Raw genomic sequence first — 21,358 nt, forward strand, 5'->3', positions numbered from 1 at the left:
GTCTCTTTTAAATGTTTTTAAATTGTAGTGTGTTGTTTTGTGTCTTTTTGGTCGACATAATAAAGTATTTGAAGTTATTATTTTTAATACACTTTCGTTATTGTGTGGTGGTCCCCTTTATATAGCATGACATCTTTTTCTTGGTGTTTATGGATCTTACTGTAGGTCATGCTGTGGGTTGAACCCCTGTCTTTTGTGATTATATTAGATGGAGCCCTCCACCTCTGTTTTGAATATCTCTGTGATTTAGTTGCATAAAAATTCAAAGTTGGATAATTGCGAAATTTTTGCCAAATTTTCATTTTATATATATATATTTGATATATCAATATCAAAGAAATGTTACCACTATCATGAAGTACAATATGTCTCGAGAAAACAATGTCAGAATCACCGGGATCCGTTGAAGCGTTCCAGAGTTATGACCTTATAAAAGGACAGTGGTCAGAATTGTAAAAATTGGCCCGGTCATTAACGTGCAAACCACCCTTGGGGGTAAAGGGGTTAACACAAAAAGATCCATTATCCATTGTAATATAGTTGTGCACCAAATAGCTCAACCTCTGTTTTGAAGGTGGGATCGACTCTTTGATTCTAAGCGCCCCCAAAGATCAGAAAACAAAAATAGCCAAAAAAAGAACATTTCTCTCTCGCCAGCTCTGATCAGAAGTGATGAGCTAAGAACAGAGCGCACAGTCAGTCCACATTGTAAGGAGAAAGTGAGCAATCAGAGACCAGTCCCGCCATCGCAAGTGATGTCATTTGTAGGGGTGGCGCTGGCCTCTGCTCGCTCATTCTTTACTGACACTGTACAATGACAGTGCGCTCTAAAGCCGGCTTGTCGCTTTTGATCAGAGCTTATTAAAAAGTGCATTGTCACTGTGTGCTGAGAAGAACAGTTCATATTGACAAGAATCTACTGAGCATCTGTTGGAATGGACATTTGATGTATGCTGAGTAGAGCAGGTGTCAACAGGTAACAGGATGCAGTAACAGACAGCAGGCAGAGCAAGAGTTAACAGGTTTATTAACAGGGGTATACGCCACGCAGGGAGGTAATGAACTAAGCAGGATGTATAGGGGGTTGTTATTGGCAAGATATGGATACGGGGCGAGGTAACAGGTTAAGCAACTATTAATAAAAGGGTAAACTTATCAGTCCGCCGGCTTCCTGGCTGCAGAGCCTTTAAAGGGAACCTGTCACCTGAATTTGGCGGGACCGGTTTTGGGTCATATGGGCGGAGTTTTTGGGTGTTTGATTCACCCTTTCCCTACCCGCTGGCTGCATGCTGGCTGAAATATTGGATTGAAGTTCATTATCTATCCTCCGTAGTACACGCCTGCATAAGGCAATCTTGCCTTGTGCAGGTGTGTACTACGGAGGACATAGAATGAACTTCAATCCAATATTGCAGCCAGCATGCAGACAGCGAGTAAGGAAAGGGTGAATCAAACACCCGAAAACTCCGCCCATATGACCCAAAACCGGTCCCGCCAAATTCAGGTGACAGGTTCCCTTTAAGTTCCAACGGTGGTGCCTGCGCAACTGGTGCATGATGACTCCGGTTTAGTTCTGTCGAAGCTGGAGCTCCAGTTCCCGGTGATGGGGATGAGTCCTCTTTGTTCCAAGTGGGGTCCTGGATCCTAGGTTCGTCATACGGGGTGCAGCACAGTCTGTTACACCGCCGTAGCGTGACTCATCTCGGCGGGGGTATACAGGTGAGCAATAACGCAGTTATGGTTGAGTCACCCGGTTTGTCTTAGGCAGAATGGGCACAGTATCCACCGGCCCGAAACGTCTGTAACTAGCAGTAACAGGGGCCAACGGGCACCCGTCAGAAGTCTGTCCAAAGTCAGTGTAACTGGACACAGGGAATCTCTAGCGCGGGCCTGTGCTCACACAATGCTCATAGGATGGAGCACAAACCTTCCCCTGCTGCGCGCTCTGTCTTCCCACCAAGTCTACCCTCTCTTTCCCACACGGAGCCTTTTATCATGGTCCTGCCCCCTGCTGTCAAGTGCAAAGGTCAGTCCGGGTTAGAAAACTTTCCCCAGGCAACAATGGTGACAGCCCCGATGGTTTCGAAGCCGATGCAAGAGAGGTACCCCAGTCAGGTCTGGTCTATCTTCTTACACTCTCCCTTTCCTTTTCCTCACCACTCCATGGATAAGAGTTCCTGTAAAGTACATTGACATTCTTCAATTCCTTGAACAATTTGTTGCCAAATAAATTGGTCTTGATTGTATCGGTTGGGGGGTATTCCGGCTGTTGCCTATTCGGAGCGCTGCAAGTCAGAAAGAGTAGCTGAGTCCAATTGGGTAGACGAGTTGTACAGTGAGGGCGGGGACATGCCCATTTCCAACGGTACAGCCATTATAGGGACTGCAAGCTCTCGCCTCTCTTTGTCTCACAGGCGGCTATTCAGGATCTTCCTCTTCTTCACAATCAGAAATGTCTGATGGGGGTACTTCGGGAGCATCTTGCACCTCCTCTATTCGGTCAGGATCTCTTGACAGAGTTGAAGCATGTTTCGGTGGACTATACGAGTGGAAGCGTTTTCTTCCCCTTCAGGTTGGAGCTCTTAGACGGGCCCTTCGGAGTTGATTCATCGCTTCACCTGATACAGAATATTCTCCCACCGGTACTCCAGCTTATCTTGAGGGCGTTTATCTCGAACCAACACCCGGTCCCTAGCTTGAAGAGCTGTCTCTCGCAGAGGGGTAGTTTCTGAATGCTCCATTTCCTGTAATCTGGTCTTTAAAGTCTGCAGGCGATTACAATGTTCTCGGACCCAGGTAGACACCCCCGTCCATGGGTAGTCCTCCTCTGGGTCCAGCTCCAGTCGGTAATGTCACTTCCTGGGTCACCGAACAACAAGGTATAAGGAGTGTAACCGATGGTGCGATGTATTCGGTTGTTGTACACCCACACTAACTCAGCTACGAATTTAGGCCTCGGGGCTATATAGGCAATTATATTGAGGGGTATTTACACTATGTGAATCTGAATTGATATTGAATAAAGGTTATACATTTTACGGGTGTCTTTCAGTAAACTACACCCACACTAACTCAGCTACGAATTCAGGCCTCCGGGCTCTTCCTCCAGCGTTCTTAACATCTGTATAGCAAAATGTTAGAAATGTTCTACCAATCTGTGGTGGCAAGTGCCATCTTTTTTGCAATCACGTGCTGGGGTAGTAGTGTGCAGGCCTCTGATGCTAATAAGCTGAATAAGATTATTAAGAAGGCAAGTTCTGCTGTCGGCTGCAATCTGGACTCTTTTGGGGAGGTAGTGGAGAAAAGAACTCTGAGAAAGTGTATGGCAATTATGAACAATAATGCACATCCATTATATGAGCTATTCATGAGACAGAAGAGCACCTTCAGTAACCGGCTAATACTTCTGAGGTGTAAGAAGGAAAAATATAGGAAATCGTTTGTGCCCCATGGCATTTGGCACAAACGATTTCCTATATTTTTCCTTCTTATGTATGGCAATTATGAACAATAACATTAGGGTTAAACCACCAAGGTGAATGTCTACTTATTTCTCTACATTTCAGTTCACTTGTTGTGTATGTCCTATTCTAATGTATAATGTTCTTCTGTCAACAAACTGTAATGTCAACTATGTAATTCCTTTATGATTTTTATGATTTAAGTCGTGCTGCTGTGATACCATAATTTCCCACGGGATCAATAAAGTGTATCGTATCGTATAAGAGTGCGGTTGAACTGTTCACAGGCTCTATTTCCCTGAGGGTGGTAAGGTGTTGTCCGAGATGTTGTGATCTGGTACAGATGGTTCAATTCTTCCATCACTTCCATCTTCCATGCGCAAGTGTGAACAGATTCATATCTAGCAAGCTTTGCTCAGGGTATTTTATCCATCCATCACTCCTGTGTTTTTATTTTTTCCCTGTTTTTGGTTTCTGATTTAAAGTGTTCAAAGCTAATTTTTTTTCTTTCCCAATAAGGTAGATGGTGATGGTGTAAGGTGCAGTCAATAAAGAGGACACAAGGTTGCAGTCTCTTTACTTCTTTACTGAAGACTTCAGGATCCTCAATCCAGAGCACGGTTAACAGGGCTGTCTGAGACCGGTCGGTCCGATGGGCACATCCAGAGTTCCCTTCGCAGGTGGAAACCGTTGCCTACCACTAGCGCCTGTGTGTTGTAGTGCTACCCTGCTGAGCATTTGGAATAGTCCTCACAACTGCTGTTCTCGTTCGTTCTCTACAGCTCTCGCTCTTTAGTTCCAGATGTTTCTAGTTTCTCGTCCCCCAGGTATGTTATGGCTAGGACGCACCCGTATGATGGGAAGGCTCGGAGCTCTTCCGGGATCCTAGAGACACCCCTCTCCACGCGTTGCCCCCTATGTCTTCGTAGGAAATGTAAGGTAGACAGCCAACCTATAATTAACTGTCCTGCGGAGTTCGAAGTAAGGCCTAGAGTCAGTTACTCCCGCGGTGTTCCGGCCACGCGCCTCAGTAGGATGTTGCCTCGGTCTCACGGCACGACTCCTACTGGCTCTCCTTTGTGCTTGATCTCGTTTCTCACTGTTCCACAATATCCTTCTCTTCGTGTCTCTCTCTTAGGATACCGCCGCGGGGTGTGCAGGCGCGGTTCCGTAACGTTCTGCTCTGTTCGCTAGGTACCTGCCAGGTTCCCACGCCTGACAGGGACCCCCCTGTGTCTTCTCCCTGCAACACCCCCTGCCACAGGATGTTGCCTGAATCCAACCCAGTCAGCTTCTCACTAACTTCCTATCCAACCCCTAGTTTTACAAGTGTGAGTGGCCCAATAAATAAAGCCTTTTTCTCCCCCTAGTGGCCGGAGTGTGAAGTGTAATGTGTGCTGGTGATACCTGGTCAGAACTCCTTTAGTGCCATCAGACGTACCATCAGTCCCCTTAGTGGCAGAGTGACATACTGCAACGACCAGATCTCTGGGGCGCTGCATATCCACCCCTCCCTTCTCCCATGTATAACTCTGAGGCTCTACTGACATTTCTTACCCACTCCAAACCAGCCACTACCGCCATGCAGCACTCAAAACGTTCATACAAATCATCCCACCACCTGCTGTTTCTGTTTTTCTCCTTCTACTAGCTGCAGGTAACATGTCCCCAAACCCTGGACCTCCCTCCACCAGCATACATTACTCTCCTCCAGCTACATATAGAAACCCTGCTAATCTTATTAACATTCAGTGTAAGCCTTCTCCTACTGCTTTCCACTGTGCTCTCTGGAATGCACGGTCTGTGTGTAACAAACTAACTTACATTCACGATCTTTTCCTCTCTAGTTCCCTTAACCTTCTGGCTATTACAGAAACCTGGATCCAGCACTCAGACACCACCGCCGCTGCCGCTCTCTCGTTTGGTGGGCTGAAATTTTCACATACCACCAGACCTGAGAACAGACAGGGTGGAGGTGTTGGTTTACTCCTTTCATCACAATGTGCTTTCCAGGTCATCCCCCTTACATTTCCTTCCTTTGAAGTCCACGACGTCAGACTCTATAAGCCCTTCCACTTGCGGGTGGCGGTTGTTTATCGCCCTCCAGGCTCCCCCCGCCTGTTTCTAGACCACTTTGCCACCTGGCTTACTCACTTTCTATCCTGTGACATCCCCACCTTCATCATGGGAGACTTTAACATCCCCATCAATGATCCCCTCTCCCAATCTGCCTCATCTTCTCTCTCTAACTTCTTCATTCAACCTCACAGTTTACCAATTCTCCTACACATGAGGATGGGAATACTCTGGACCTGGTTTTCTCCCGTCCCGGATCGCTGCACGACTTTACTAACTCCACTCTCCCGCTCTCGGACCACAACCTTCTATCCTTCTCTGTCAACAATTGTCTCCTCACCCGGGACACCGCCACTTACCACACTTATCGGAATACACGTACCATTAATACCCAGCAGCTTATGGACAATCTCCACACATCTTTAGCCCCCATCTCCTCACTCTCCTGTCCAGACTTGGCATTGTCACACTTCAATATTACACTGAAGAATGCCCTGGATGAAGCAGCACCTTCTACACGCAGAAAGACCCAACACAGACAACGGCAGCCCTGGCACACTATGCAAACATGCTTTCTTCAGCGTTGCTCAAGGTGTGCAAAGCGGCAGTGGAGAAAATCTCTCTTCGCAGAAGACTTCATCCACTATAAGTTCATGCTCAAAACCTATAACTCTGCCCTTTCTCTGGCCAAACAATCCTACTTCACCACTCATCACCTCACTATCCAACAACCCAAAATGACTTTTTGAAACCTTAAACTCCCTCCTGAAACCTAATGTACAGGCCCCCATCTCCAATCCCAGTGGCGAGGATCTGGCCACTTATTTCCTAGAAAAAAAATCAACCACATCCATCAGGATATCTCAGCCCAATCTCCTCAGTGCCTGGATCCCCTTCCCTGCCGCACCTCAAGCTCACTAGACATCTTTGAGCCTGTTTCAGAAGAAGTTTCCAAGCTCCTCACTTCTGCTCGGCCTACAACCTGCAATAGTGACCCAATTCCTTCACCTCTCCTGCAGTCTCTGTCACCAGTGGTCACCACTCACCTGACTAAAATATTTAACCTCTCTCTTTCCTCAGGCATCTTTCCCTCCTCATTTAAACATGCCATCATTACCCCTTTTGTTGTGAATTCTGTGGCAGAGCTCCCTCCTGTGGTCACAAGTGGTACTTCGGCTGATTCTCTCTATGAGCTTCCGTTAGTGCAGGAGAGTGGTACTGCGGCTTCTGAGTTTCCTTCCTCAGGTGATGTGGTGAAGTCGTTAGGTGCTGCTCTATTTAACTCCACCTAGTGCTTTGATCCTTGCCTCCAGTCAATGTTCTAGTATTGGACTTGCTTCCTCCTGGATCGTTCCTGTGGCCTGCTGCTCTGCATAGCTAAGTTGCTCTTGTGTTTTTTTTTGTTTGCTGTTTTTTCTGTCCAGCTTGTTTATTTGGTTTTTCTTGCTTGCTGGAAACTCTGGGACGCAGAGGGTGTACCTCCGTGCTGTTAGTCTGTACGGAGGGTCTTTTTGTCCCCTTTGCGTGGTTGTTTGTAGGGTTTTGTGTTGACCGCAAAGTTGCCTTTCCTATCCTCGCTCTGTTCAGAAAGTCGGGCCTCACTTTGCTAAATCTATTTCATCTCTACGGTTGTCTTTTCATCTTAACTCACAGTCATTATATGTGGGGGGCTGCATTTTCCTTTGGGGTATTTCTCTGAGGCAAGGTAGGCTTATTTTCTATCTTCAGGCTAGCTAGTTTCTCAGGCTGTGCCGAGTTGCATAGGGAGCGTTAGGTGCAATCCACGGCTGCCTCTAGTGTGGTTGGAGAGGATTAGGGATTGCGGTCAGCAGAGTTCCCACGTCTCAGAGCTCGTTCTATGTTTTTGGGTTATTGTCAGATCACTGTATGTGCTCTGACTTCTATGTCCATTGTGGTACTGAATTACCAGCCACAACACCCTTTACTTAAAAAGCCATCCCTGGACCAGAACTGCACAGCTAACTACAGACCTGTCTCTAACCTTTCCTTCATCTCTAAACTCCTGGAAAGCTTGGTCCACTCCCGTCTAATCCGCTATCTCTCGGATAACGCTCTTCTCGACCCCTTACAATCTGGTTTCCGCTCTTTACACTCCACTGAAACTGCCTTCACTAAAGTCTCTAATAACCCAATAACAGCTAAATCCAAAGGTCATTGCTCTCTGCTGATTCTCCTGGATCTGTCATATTTGATACTGTGGATCACCAGCTCCTTCTCACCATGCTCCTCTCCATAGGCCTCAAGGACACAGCCCTCTCCTGGTTCTCCTCCTACCTCTCTGACCGCTCCTTCACTGTATCTTTTGCCGGCTCCTCTTCCTCTCCTCGTCCCCTTACTATCGGGGCTCCGCAGGGCTCAGTCCTGGGCCCCCTCTTCTTCTCTATACACTGCCCCTATTGGACAAACAATCAGCAGATTTGGGTTCCAGTACCATCTCTATGCTGACGACACCCAATTATACACTTCTTCCCCTGACATCACCCCCAATCTAATTCAAAACACCAAGGATTGTCTGTCTGCCGTCTCTAACATCATGTCCTCCCTCTATCTGAAACTAAATCTCTCCAAAACTGAACTTCTTGTGTTTCTTCATTCTACTAACCTCACTCTACCCAACATCGAAATTACCCTGGAGGGTTCAACCATAACTCCCAAACAGCATGCCCGCTGTCTTGGGGTCATATTCGACACCGAACTTTCCTTTACTCCCTATAACCGATCACTCACTCGCTCTTGTCCCCTGCGTCTTAAAAACATCTCCAGAATCTAACATTTTCTCACCTTTGAAACTGCTAAGACTCTTACTGTCGCTCTCATTCATTCTCATCTGGACTACTGCAACTCTCTTCTGATCGGTCTCCCTCTTACCAAACTTTCTCCTCTCCAATCCATCTTAAATGGGGCAGCCAGGGTCATATTTCTGTCCAACCGCTTCACCGATGCCTCCATCTTGTGCCAGTCATTACACTGGCTACCCATTCGCTACAGGGTCCAGTATAAACTCATCTCTCTCACCCACAAAGCCCTCCGCAGTTCTGCACCGCCTTATATCTCCTCTCTCATCTCTGTCTATCGCCCTACATGTGCCCTCCGTTGTACAAATGACCTAAGACTAACATCCCCCGTAATCCGAACCTCACACCTCCGTCTCCAAGACTTCTCTCATGCTGCGCCAGCTCTCTGGAATGCACTTCCCCAGACGATCAGACTGATACCTCGCCCCAACCTATTCAAGCGCGCTCTGGAAACCCATCTCTTCAAACAAGCCTACCACATCAACTACTCAGTAAACTAACTTTGTCCTGTTCCCTCCTTCCAAATATTATCTGCATGTGAATCTGCACCCTACTACTCATCTGTCTCCACACCCTCCATACACATGATAACTGCACTTGATACTTGACTATTGCACTTAAACACACGGGCTGATGACCGGATCATGCAGCTTCATATGAAAATCCCTATTTATTATAATTGCCAGACCTGAAATAACAAGCACTTTTCACCTATTGTGTCCCCCCCATTTCCTTGTAGATTGTAAGCTTGCGAGCAGGGACCTCACTCCTAATGTCACTGTTTAAATTCTCTTAACTTGTATTGAATTTGTCGGTATATGTCCCCGCTTAATTGTAAAGTGCTGCGGAATATGTTGGCGCTATATAAATAAAGATTATTATTATTACAACAAGTTTTGGGGTCCAATTTCTTCTCTTATCCTTGGAAAAATAAAAATTTGGGGGCGAAAAGATCATATTTTTTCACAAAAATTATTTTTTTATTTTCACGGCTCTGCATTATAAACTTCTGTGAAGCACTTGTTGGGTCAAAGTGCTCACCACACATCTAGATAAGTTCCTTAAGGGGTCTACTTTCCAAAATGGTGTCACCTGTGGGGGGTTTCAATGTTTAGGCACATCAGGGGCTCTCCAAACGCAACATGGCGTCCCATCTCAATTCCTGTCAATTTTGCATTGAAAAGTCAAATGGCACTCCTTCCCTTCCGAGCTCTGCCATGCGCCCAACAAGTGGTTTACCCCCAGATATGGGGTATCAGCGTACTCAGCACAAATTGTACAACAACGTTTGGGGTCCATTTTATCCTGTTACCCTTGGTAAAATAAAACAAATTGGAGCGGAAATAAATTTTGTGTGAAAAAAAGTTAAATGTTCATTTTTATTTAAACATTCCAAAAATTCCTGTGAAACACCTGAAGGGTTAATAAACTTCTTGAATGTGGTTTTGAGCACCTTGAGGGGTGCAGTTTTTGAAATGGTGTCACACTTGGGTATTTTCTATCATATAGACCCCTCAAAATGACTTCAATGTGATGTGGTCCCTAAAAAAAAAAATGGTGTTGTAAATATGAGAAATTGCTGGTCAACTTTTAACCCTTATAACTCCCTAACAAAAAAAAAAATTTTGGTTCCAAAATTGTGCTGATGTAAAGTAGACATGTGGGAAATGTTACTTATTAAGTATTTTGTGTGACATATCTCTGTGATTTAAGGGCATAAAAATTCAAAGTTGGAAAATTGCGAAATTTCAAAATTTTCGCCAAATTTCCGTTTTTTTCCCCACAAATAACCGCAAGTTATATTTAAGAAATTTTAGCACCATCATGAAGTACAATATGTCACGATCTGTAGAAGCGTTCTAGAGTTATAACCTCATAAAAGGGACAGTGGTCAGAATTGTAAAAATTGGCCCGGTCATTAACGTGCAAACCACCCTTGGGGGTAAAGGGGTTAAACATTAAAGACAAATTAATGACAAAAAGCAAAACACATTTTGTACCAAAGTCCCCTGTGCTTTAGCTGCAAAAACAGTATTGTGGTGCTTAAAGGGAACCTGTCACCCCCAAAATCGAGGGCGAGCTAAGCCCACCAGTATCAGGGGCTTATCTGCAGCATTCTGTAATGCATTCTGGAATGCTGTAGATAACCCGCCGATGTATCCAAAAATAAAAATAATTAAAAATGAGAAAAAGAGGTTATATTATACTCACCAAGGGACAGTCCAGGTCCGGTCCGATGGGCATCGCGGTCCGGCGCCTCCAATCTTCATCAGACGACGTCCTCTTCTTGTCTTCACGCTGCGGCTCCAGCGCAAAGTACTGCAGTGCGCAGGCCCCAGGCCTCTCTGACCTTTCCCGGCGCCTGCGCACCACAGCGTGAAGACAAGAAGAGGACGTCATCCTATCAAGATGGGAGGCCCAGGATCGGACCGCCCAGGTGAAAATAATATAACCTCTTTTTGTCATCTTTGAGGATACATCGGGGGCTTATCTACAGCATTACAGAATGCATTACAGAATGCTGGAGATAAGACCCTGGTGCCGGTGGGCTGAGCTCAACGTCAATTTTGGGGGTGACAGGTTCCCTTTAACACAAAATTCCTCTCTCAAGCGGGCGGGGCGGGGACACAGAGGAGCGGGCGGGGCGGGGACACAGAGGAGCGGGCGGGGCGGGGACACAGAGGAGCGGGCGGGGCGGGGACACAGAGGAGCGGGCGGGGCGGGGACACAGAGGAGCGGGCGGGGCGGGGACACAGAGGAGCGGGCGGGGCGGGGACACAGAGGAGCGGGCGGGGCGGGGACACAGAGGAGCGGACGGGGCGGGGACACAGAGGAGCGGACGGGGCGGGGACACAGAGGAGCGGACGGGGCGGGGACACAGAGGAGCGGACGGGGCGGGGACACAGAGGAGCGGACGGGGCGGGGACACAGAGGAGCGGACGGGGCGGGGACACAGAGGAGCGGACGGGGCGGGGACACAGAGGAGCGGACGGGGCGGGGACACAGAGGAGCGGACGGGGCGGGGACACAGAGGAGCGGACGGGGCGGGGACACAGAGGAGCGGACGGGGCGGGGGACACAGAGGAGCGGACGGGGCGGGGACACAGAGGAGCGGACGGGGCGGGGACACAGAGGAGCGGACGGGGCGGGGACACAGAGGAGCGGACGGGGCGGGGACACAGAGGAGCGGACGGGGCGGGGACACAGAGGAGCGGACGGGGCGGGGACACAGAGGAGCGGACGGGGCGGGGACACAGAGGAGCGGACGGGGCGGGGACACAGAGGAGCGGACGGGGCGGGGACACAGAGGAGCGGACGGGGCGGGGACACAGAGGAGCGGACGGGGCGGGGACACAGAGGAGCGGACGGGGCGGGGACACAGAGGAGCGGACGGGGCGGGGACACAGAGGAGCGGACGGGGCGGGGGACACAGAGGAGCGGACGGGGCGGGGACACAGAGGAGCGGACGGGGCGGGGACACAGAGGAGCGGACGGGGCGGGGACACAGAGGAGCGGACGGGGCGGGGACACAGAGGAGCGGACGGGGCGGGGACACAGAGGAGCGGACGGGGCGGGGACACAGAGGAGCGGACGGGGCGGGGACACAGAGGAGCGGACGGGGCGGGGACACAGAGGAGCGGACGGGGCGGGGACACAGAGGAGCGGACGGGGCGGGGACACAGAGGAGCGGACGGGGCGGGGACACAGAGGAGCGGACGGGGCGGGGACACAGAGGAGCGGACGGGGCGGGGACACAGAGGAGCGGACGGGGCGGGGACACAGAGGAGCGGACGGGGCGGGGACACAGAGGAGCGGACGGGGCGGGGACACAGAGGAGCGGACGGGGCGGGGACACAGAGGAGCGGACGGGGCGGGGACACAGAGGAGCGGACGGGGCGGGGACACAGAGGAGCGGACGGGGCGGGGACACAGAGGAGCGGACGGGGCGGGGACACAGAGGAGCGGACGGGGCGGGGACACAGAGGAGCGGACGGGGCGGGGACACAGAGGAGCGGACGGGGCGGGGACACAGAGGAGCGGACGGGGCGGGGACACAGAGGAGCGGACGGGGCGGGGACACAGAGGAGCGGACGGGGCGGGGACACAGAGGAGCGGACGGGGCGGGGACACAGAGGAGCGGACGGGGCGGGGACACAGAGGAGCGGACGGGGCGGGGACACAGAGGAGCGGACGGGGCGGGGACACAGAGGAGCGGACCGGGGCGGGGACACAGAGGAGCGGACGGGGCGGGGACACAGAGGAGCGGACGGGGCGGGGACACAGAGGAGCGGACGGGGCGGGGACACAGAGGAGCGGACGGGGCGGGGACACAGAGGAGCGGACGGGGCGGGGACACAGAGGAGCGGACGGGGCGGGGACACAGAGGAGCGGACGGGGCGGGGACACAGAGGAGCGGACGGGGCGGGGACACAGAGGAGCGGACGGGGCGGGGACACAGAGGAGCGGACGGGGCGGGGACACAGAGGAGCGGACGGGGCGGGGACACAGAGGAGCGGACGGGGCGGGGACACAGAGGAGCGGACGGGGCGGGGACACAGAGGAGCGGACGGGGCGGGGACACAGAGGAGCGGACGGGGCGGGGGACACAGAGGAGCGGACGGGGCGGGGGCACAGAGGAGCGGACGGGGCGGGGGCACAGAGGAGCGGACGGGGCGGGGGCACAGAGGAGCGGACGGGGCGGGGGCACAGAGGAGCGGACGGGGCGGGGGCACAGAGGAGCGGACGGGGCGGGGGCACAGAGGAGCGGACGGGGCGGGGGCACAGAGGAGCGGACGGGGCGGGGGCACAGAGGAGCGGACGGGGCGGGGGCACAGAGGAGCGGACGGGGCGGGGGCACAGAGGAGCGGACGGGGCGGGGGCACAGAGGAGCGGACGGGGCGGGGGCACAGAGGAGCGGACGGGGCGGGGGCACAGAGGAGCGGACGGGGCGGGGGCACAGAGGAGCGGACGGGGCGGGGGCACAGAGGAGCGGACGGGGCGGGGGCACAGAGGAGCGGACGGGGCGGGGGCACAGAGGAGCGGACGGGGCGGGGGCACAGAGGAGCGGACGGGGCGGGGGCACAGAGGAGCGGACGGGGCGGGGGCACAGAGGAGCGGACGGGGCGGGGGCACAGAGGAGCGGACGGGGCGGGGGCACAGAGGAGCGGACGGGGCGGGGGCACAGAGGAGCGGACGGGGCGGGGGCACAGAGGAGCGGACGGGGCGGGGGCACAGAGGAGCGGACGGGGCGGGGGCACAGAGGAGCGGACGGGGCGGGGGCACAGAGGAGCGGACGGGGCGGGGGCACAGAGGAGCGGACGGGGCGGGGGCACAGAGGAGCGGACGGGGCGGGGGCACAGAGGAGCGGACGGGGCGGGGGCACAGAGGAGCGGACGGGGCGGGGGCACAGAGGAGCGGACGGGGCGGGGGCACAGAGGAGCGGACGGGGCGGGGGCACAGAGGAGCGGACGGGGCGGGGGCACAGAGGAGCGGACGGGGCGGGGGCACAGAGGAGCGGACGGGGCGGGGGCACAGAGGAGCGGACGGGGCGGGGGCACAGAGGAGCGGACGGGGCGGGGGCACAGAGGAGCGGACGGGGCGGGGGCACAGAGGAGCGGACGGGGCGGGGGCACAGAGGAGCGGACGGGGCGGGGGCACAGAGGAGCGGACGGGGCGGGGGCACAGAGGAGCGGACGGGGCGGGGGCACAGAGGAGCGGACGGGGCGGGGGCACAGAGGAGCGGACGGGGCGGGGGCACAGAGGAGCGGACGGGGCGGGGGCACAGAGGAGCGGACGGGGCGGGGGCACAGAGGAGCGGACGGGGCGGGGGCACAGAGGAGCGGACGGGGCGGGGGCACAGAGGAGCGGACGGGGCGGGGGCACAGAGGAGCGGACGGGGCGGGGGCACAGAGGAGCGGACGGGGCGGGGGCACAGAGGAGCGGACGGGGCGGGGGCACAGAGGAGCGGACGGGGCGGGGGCACAGAGGAGCGGACGGGGCGGGGGCACAGAGGAGCGGACGGGGCGGGGGCACAGAGGAGCGGACGGGGCGGGGACACAGAGGAGCGGACGGGGCGGGGGACACAGAGGAGCGGACGGGGCGGGGACACAGAGGAGCGGACGGGGCGGGGACACAGAGGAGCGGACGGGGCGGGGACACAGAGGAGCGGACGGGGCGGGGACACAGAGGAGCGGACGGGGCGGGGACACAGAGGAGCGGACGGGGCGGGGACACAGAGGAGCGGACGGGGCGGGGACACAGAGGAGCGGACGGGGCGGGGACACAGAGGAGCGGACGGGGCGGGGACACAGAGGAGCGGACGGGGCGGGGACACAGAGGAGCGGACGGGGCGGGGACACAGAGGAGCGGACGGGGCGGGGACACAGAGGAGCGGACGGGGCGGGGACACAGAGGAGCGGACGGGGCGGGGACACAGAGGAGCGGACGGGGCGGGGACACAGAGGAGCGGACGGGGCGGGGACACAGAGGAGCGGACGGGGCGGGGACACAGAGGAGCGGACGGGGCGGGGACACAGAGGAGCGGACGGGGCGGGGACACAGAGGAGCGGACGGGGCGGGGACACAGAGGAGCGGACGGGGCGGGGACACAGAGGAGCGGACGGGGCGGGGACACAGAGGAGCGGACGGGGCGGGGACACAGAGGAGCGGACGGGGCGGGGACACAGAGGAGCGGACGGGGCGGGGACACAGAGGAGCGGACGGGGCGGGGACACAGAGGAGCGGACGGGGCGGGGACACAGAGGAGCGGACGGGGCGGGGACACAGGAGCGGACGGGGCGGGGACACAGAGGAGCGGACGGGGCGGGGACACAGAGGAGCGGACGGGGCGGGGACACAGAGGAGCGGACGGGGCGGGGACACAGAGGAGCGGACGGGGCGGGGACACAGAGGAGCGGACGGGGCGGGGGCACAGAGGAGCGGACGGGGCGGGGGCACAGAGGAGCGGACGGGGCGGGGGCACAGAGGAGCGGACGGGGCGGGGGCACAGAGGAGCGGACGGGGCGGGGGCACAGAGGAGCGGACGGGGCGGGGGCACAGAGGAGCGGACGGGGCGGGGGCACAGAGGAGCGGACGGGGCGGGGGCACAGAGGAGCGGACGGGGCGGGGACACAGAGGAGCGGACGGGGCGGGGACACAGAGGAGCGGACGGGGCGGGGACACAGAGGAGCGGACGGGGCGGGGACACAGAGGAGCGGACGGGGCGGGGACACAGAGGAGCGGACGGGGCGGGGACACAGAGGAGCGGACGGGGCGGGGACACAGACCCTAGCAATATAAATGGAGAGAAAGGGAGGTTTTGGTGTTTTTTCTTTTAGGAATTATACTCGTCTCTCTGACATTATCAGACGCCCACAGTGTCATCCCTTTGGGTCCTCGCATGGATTGTGGGGGCTCCAGCATTCCACTTGGTGAAGAGAAGTCCAGTGATGAGATGACATCTGCAGGGAGGTCACTGGATGGGGAAAAGCGACAATACCTAGAATAAAACAGAAAAAAAAAATCATGCAGAAACCTGGACACAAGTAGTGGCCGCCACCAGTGGCCTCCGGGCTAATACTGACCAGCACAGCGTGCGAGGACAATAAAGCCCGGGATCTGGAGACATTGTTATCACGCAGTGTCGCTCCCAGAGGTCATAGGACAGTCATCAACCTGACGTCATGTGTGCCCAATAATATTAATGAGAAAACGTTTTATGTAAAAAAAAATAAATAAAACAGGACGGACTCCGCACCATCAGGCAGATTCTCATGTTAATATCAATCCCTCAAATCTCCATCATCATTCATCCCCTCCCCTGTCCCCCCCCCCCCCACACACACACACGTAGCGCTATACATCCCTGCACCCCCCACCGCAAGAGACATCACACACTGACCTGCACAACGCGTGACATCAGCCCCCCACACCATGCAGACCCATGCGAGTAACATCAGCCCCATTCTGCAGGTAGACACCCCCCCCCCCCCCGCACACAGATCCCCCCACCGTCCAGCATGCACATGCAGCCCCATGCAAGCAACATCACCCCTCTCTCCCCAGGCAGATCCCCCCTTCCAGCACGCGCATGCAGCCCCATGCAAGCAACATCACCCCTTTCTCCCCCAGGCAGATCCCCCCACCGTCCAGCACGCACATGCAGCCCCATGCAAGCAACACCACCCCTTTCTCCCCAGGCAGATCCCCCCCTTCCAGCACGCGCATGCAGCCCCATGCAAGCAACATCACCCCTTTCTCCCCAGGCAGATGCCCCCGTTCCAGCACGCGCATGCAGCCCCATGCAAGCAACATCACCCCTTTCTCCAAAGGCAGATGCCCCCACCGTCCAGCATGCACATGCAGCCCCATGCAAGCAACATCACCCCTTTCTCCCCAGGCAGATGCCCCCACCGTCCAGCACGCACATGCAGCCCCATGCAAGCAACATCACCCCTTTCTCCCAGGCAGATGCCCCCACCGTCCAGCATGCACATGCAGCCCCATGCAAGCAACATCACCCCTTTCTCCCAGGCAGATGCCCCCACCGTCCAGCATGCACATGCAGCCCCATGCAAGCAACATCACCCCTTTCTCCCCCAGGCAGATCCCCCCACCGTCCAGCATGCACATGCAGCCCCGTGCAAGCAACATCACCCCTTTCTCCCAGGCAGATCCCCCCACCGTCCAGCATGCACATGCAGCCCCATGCAAGCAACATCACCCCTTTCTCCCCAGGCAGATGCCCCCACCGTCCAGCATGCACATGCAGCCCCATGCAAGCAACATCACCCCTTTCTCCCAGGCAGATCCCCCCACCGTCCAGCATGCACATGCAGCCCCGTGCAAGCAACATCACCCCTTTCTCCCAGGCAGATGCCCCCACCGTCCAGCATGCACATGCAGCCCCGTGCAAGCAACATCACCCCTTTCTCCCAGGCAGATGCCCCCACCGTCCAGCATGCACATGCAGCCCCATGCAAGCAACATCACCCCTTTCTCCCCAGGCAGATGCCCCCACCGTCCAGCATGCACATGCAGCCCCATGCAAGCAACATCACCCCTTTCTCCCAGGCAGATCCCCCCACCGTCCAGCATGCACATGCAGCCCCGTGCAAGCAACATCACCCCTTTCTCCCAGGCAGATCCCCCCACCGTCCAGCATGCACATGCAGCCCCGTGCAAGCAACATCACCCCTTTCTCCCAGGCAGATGCCCCCACCGTCCAGCATGCACATGCAGCCCCGTGCAAGCAACATCACCCCTTTCTCCCAGGCAGATGCCCCCACCGTCCAGCATGCACATGCAGCCCCATGCAAGCAACATCACCCCTTTCTCCCAGGCAGATGCCCCCACCGTCCAGCATGCACATGCAGCCCCATGCAAGCAACATCACCCCTCTCTCCCCCAGGCAGATGCCCCCACCGTCCAGCATGCACATGCAGCCCCATGCAAGCAACATCACCCCTTTCTCCCAGGCAGATGCCCCCACCGTCCAGCATGCACATGCAGCCCCATGCAAGCAACACCACCCCTTTCTCCCCAGGCAGATCCCCCCACCGTCCAGCATGCACATGCAGCCCCATGCAAGCAACATCACCCCTTTCTCCCCAGGCAGATGCCCCCACCGTCCAGCATGCACATGCAGCCCCATGCAAGCAACACCACCCCTTTCTCCCCAGGCAGATCCCCCCCTTCCAGCATGCACATGCAGCCCCATGCAAGCAACATCACCCCTTTCTCCCCAGGCAGATCCCCCCACCGTCCAGCATGCACATGCAGCCCCATACAAGCAACATCACCCCTTTCTCCCAGGCAGATCCCCCCACCGTCCAGCATGCACATGCAGCCCCGTGCAAGCAACATCACCCCTTTCTCCCCAGGCAGATGCCCCCACCGTCCAGCATGCACATGCAGCCCCATGCAAGCAACATCACCCCTTTCTCCCAGGCAGATCCCCCCACCGTCCAGCATGCACATGCAGCCCCGTGCAAGCAACATCACCCCTTTCTCCCAGGCAGATCCCCCCACCGTCCAGCATGCACATGCAGCCCCGTGCAAGCAACATCACCCCTTTCTCCCAGGCAGATGCCCCCACCGTCCAGCATGCACATGCAGCCCCGTGCAAGCAACATCACCCCTTTCTCCCAGGCAGATGCCCCCACCGTCCAGCATGCACATGCAGCCCCATGCAAGCAACATCACCCCTTTCTCCCAGGCAGATGCCCCCACCGTCCAGCATGCACATGCAGCCCCATGCAAGCAACATCACCCCTCTCTCCCCCAGGCAGATGCCCCCACCGTCCAGCATGCACATGCAGCCCCATGCAAGCAACATCACCCCTTTCTCCCAGGCAGATGCCCCCACCGTCCAGCATGCACATGCAGCCCCATGCAAGCAACACCACCCCTTTCTCCCCAGGCAGATCCCCCCACCGTCCAGCATGCACATGCAGCCCCATGCAAGCAACATCACCCCTTTCTCCCCAGGCAGATGCCCCCACCGTCCAGCATGCACATGCAGCCCCATGCAAGCAACACCACCCCTTTCTCCCCAGGCAGATCCCCCCCTTCCAGCATGCACATGCAGCCCCATGCAAGCAACATCACCCCTTTCTCCCCAGGCAGATCCCCCCACCGTCCAGCATGCACATGCAGCCCCATGCAAGCAACATCACCCCTTTCTCCCCAGGCAGATGCCCCCACCGTCCAGCATGCACATGCAGCCCCATACAAGCAACATCACCCCTTTCTCCCCAGGCAGATCCCCCCACCGTCCAGCACGCACATGCAGCCCCATGCAAGCAACATCACCCCTTTCTCCCCCAGGCAGATCCCCCCACCGTCCAGCGTGCAGCCCCATGCAAGCAACATCACCCCTTTCTCCCCCAGGCAGACTCCCACTTACCTGGTCTGTGACTATGGAGGAGGAACCCAAAACACCCCAAATCCTGCACACAGTCCTCGAAATCCCGCCATGACGTCCACAGCTTCCGTTTCTCCTGTCTGCTCTATGGAGGGAGAGGCGCCGCCCCTTCCGGTCACATGGGCGTGACGTCACCAGAGGTCCTTTAGCCGCCTTGGATTTAGCCTCTAGCCTGAGACCAGGCTTCGCTGGAGTAGGTGAGTATGACGTCTTCAAGGAGGCGGGAAGTGGGAGGGGCCCGGGGCGGGGGGAGGAGCCCGGGGGGCGGGGGGAGGCGGCTCCGGACTCTAATTTAAAAAAAAAAAAGACCAGAAAGAAAACTTGCTCCCGTGCCGCCCCCCCTCCCCCCATCGTCCTGCCGTAGGCACGAGCACACAAGTGCGTAAACATATAATAAGTGATGATCCAGAAAGGAGAAGTCTTATTTGATTGGTGCACATTTATGGCATAAAATGCTTTATTATAAGGGGGATCCAGACACGTGTCGGCCCCGTAGTAACTGCCCGCTCCTCGCGTGGGCATCAGTTGGCACCATGAGGCGGCCATGCTGTGCCCTGACAGTGACAGTTTACCAGGAGCCGCCATCAGGATCTGACTGGAGACAAGATAGGAACAAGGTGATTACCGACATATTGTGCAGAGTCTGTGAGTCCAAAGTCGGCACAACCTGAAATCTTTGCGGAGGAAAGTGAAGAATTCTAGAATCGTAAGTTCTCTAATCAGCGCCACATGTCAGGCCGGCGTCACACTCGGCGTAAGACAATACGCTCCGTAATTTACGGCTGTAATACGCAGAAAAGTCCCCAAAATCGTGGTCCGTAGCTCCTCCGTAGGCAGGGTGTGTCAGCGTATTCTGTGCATGGCATCCTCCGTATGTAATCCGTATGGCAGCCGTACAATGGATCCATGTGCTCAAAAAATAATAAAAACATATATACTGTCTATATATATATATATATATGTATGTCAGTGAGACACATGTATGTATATATATTAATATTTCATCCAGCGCGATATAGCAGAAAGCCGGTAATTCAATTGCCGTCTTTTGCTATCTCCTTCCTAAACCCGACATGATATGAGACATGTCTACATACAGTAAACCATCTCATATCACCATTTTTTCTTGCATATTCCACACTACTAATGTTAGTATGTGCAAAATTTGGGCGCTCTAGCTATTAAATTAAAGGGTTAAATGGCGGAAACAATTGGCGTGGGCTCCCACGCAATTTTCTCCGCCAGAGTAGTAAAGCCAGTGACTGAGGGCAGATATTAATAGCCTGGAGAGGGTCCACGGTTATTGCCCCCCCCCCCCCCCCCCGGCTAAAAACACCTGCCCCCAGCCGCCCCAGAAAAGGCACATCTGGAAGATGCGCCTATTCTGGCACTTGGCCACTCTCTTCCCATTCCCGTGTAGCGGTGGGATATGGGGTAATGAAGGGTTAATGTCATCTTGCTATTGTAAGGGGACATTAAGCCTAATTAATAATGGAGAGACGTCAATTATGACACCTATCCATTATTAATCCAATAGTAGTAAAGGGTTAAAAAAACACACACATTATTACAAAGTCTTTTAATGAAATAAACACACAGGTTGTTGGAATAATTTATTATTCTGGTAACCCACCTGAAGACCCTCGCTCTGTAACAAAGGAAAATATCTATCAGCATATGTACGGGTGTTTAATCCATATTTTAAGCACTATCATTACTAAGTGCATACATTTGATAGCACTTTGGTTCAGGATTTATTTAGCAACATTTCAATAGAGCATGCGGTTTGAGCCTCTATTTCTTCATCTCGCTTTAGTCAGTATAATTATAAGTAAATAGATGACTTTAATATTGAAATTCCTCATCAATTGGTGATTTGAAGTTAGTGGAGGTATTTTCTCAGCATGCTCTATTGTTGAAAAATTTGTTGTATCCAGGAATGTTTATTTTATCTCTTGCTCCCTCACTAGTATTATATTTTGCTCTACACCTACCTGCCATTACATTTATCTGTACGGTTTTAAGGCATTGTTTTATTTTTTGTATTTGTCTGTATTAATAAAGTTATAACTTTTTATTGA

The 21,358-nt window shown here is 55.1% G+C and overlaps 1 protein-coding gene and 1 long non-coding RNA gene across 5 annotated transcripts in view; one reads left to right on the forward strand and one right to left on the reverse strand.

Annotated features, from left to right (window-relative positions):
- Positions 1-9,367: 9,367 nt before the first annotated feature.
- LOC138656147 (uncharacterized) lies at positions 9,368-19,396 on the reverse strand. Its single transcript, XR_011316739.1, has 3 exons — positions 19,260-19,396; positions 15,713-15,851; positions 9,368-9,895 (listed from the first exon to the last, which is right to left on the reverse strand). It is a non-coding gene; the product is annotated as an uncharacterized lncRNA (long non-coding RNA).
- The window catches only part of LOC138656145 (polyadenylate-binding protein 1-like), a 29,984-nt gene continuing 28,021 nt past the window's right edge, over positions 19,396-21,358 (forward strand). Inside the window, exon 1 of one of the 4 annotated variants that reach the window (XM_069743651.1) lies at positions 19,396-19,474. The gene's annotated coding sequence lies outside the window, so the exon portion shown is untranslated. Of the gene's footprint in view, positions 19,475-19,553; positions 19,984-21,358 lie in introns of those variants that run through there. The other 3 variants (XM_069743650.1, XM_069743648.1, XM_069743649.1) reach the window with 3 other exon arrangements.

Source organism: Ranitomeya imitator, unplaced genomic scaffold, assembly GCF_032444005.1.
Source record: "Ranitomeya imitator isolate aRanImi1 unplaced genomic scaffold, aRanImi1.pri SCAFFOLD_235, whole genome shotgun sequence".
Lineage (NCBI taxonomy): Eukaryota > Metazoa > Chordata > Amphibia > Anura > Dendrobatidae > Ranitomeya > Ranitomeya imitator.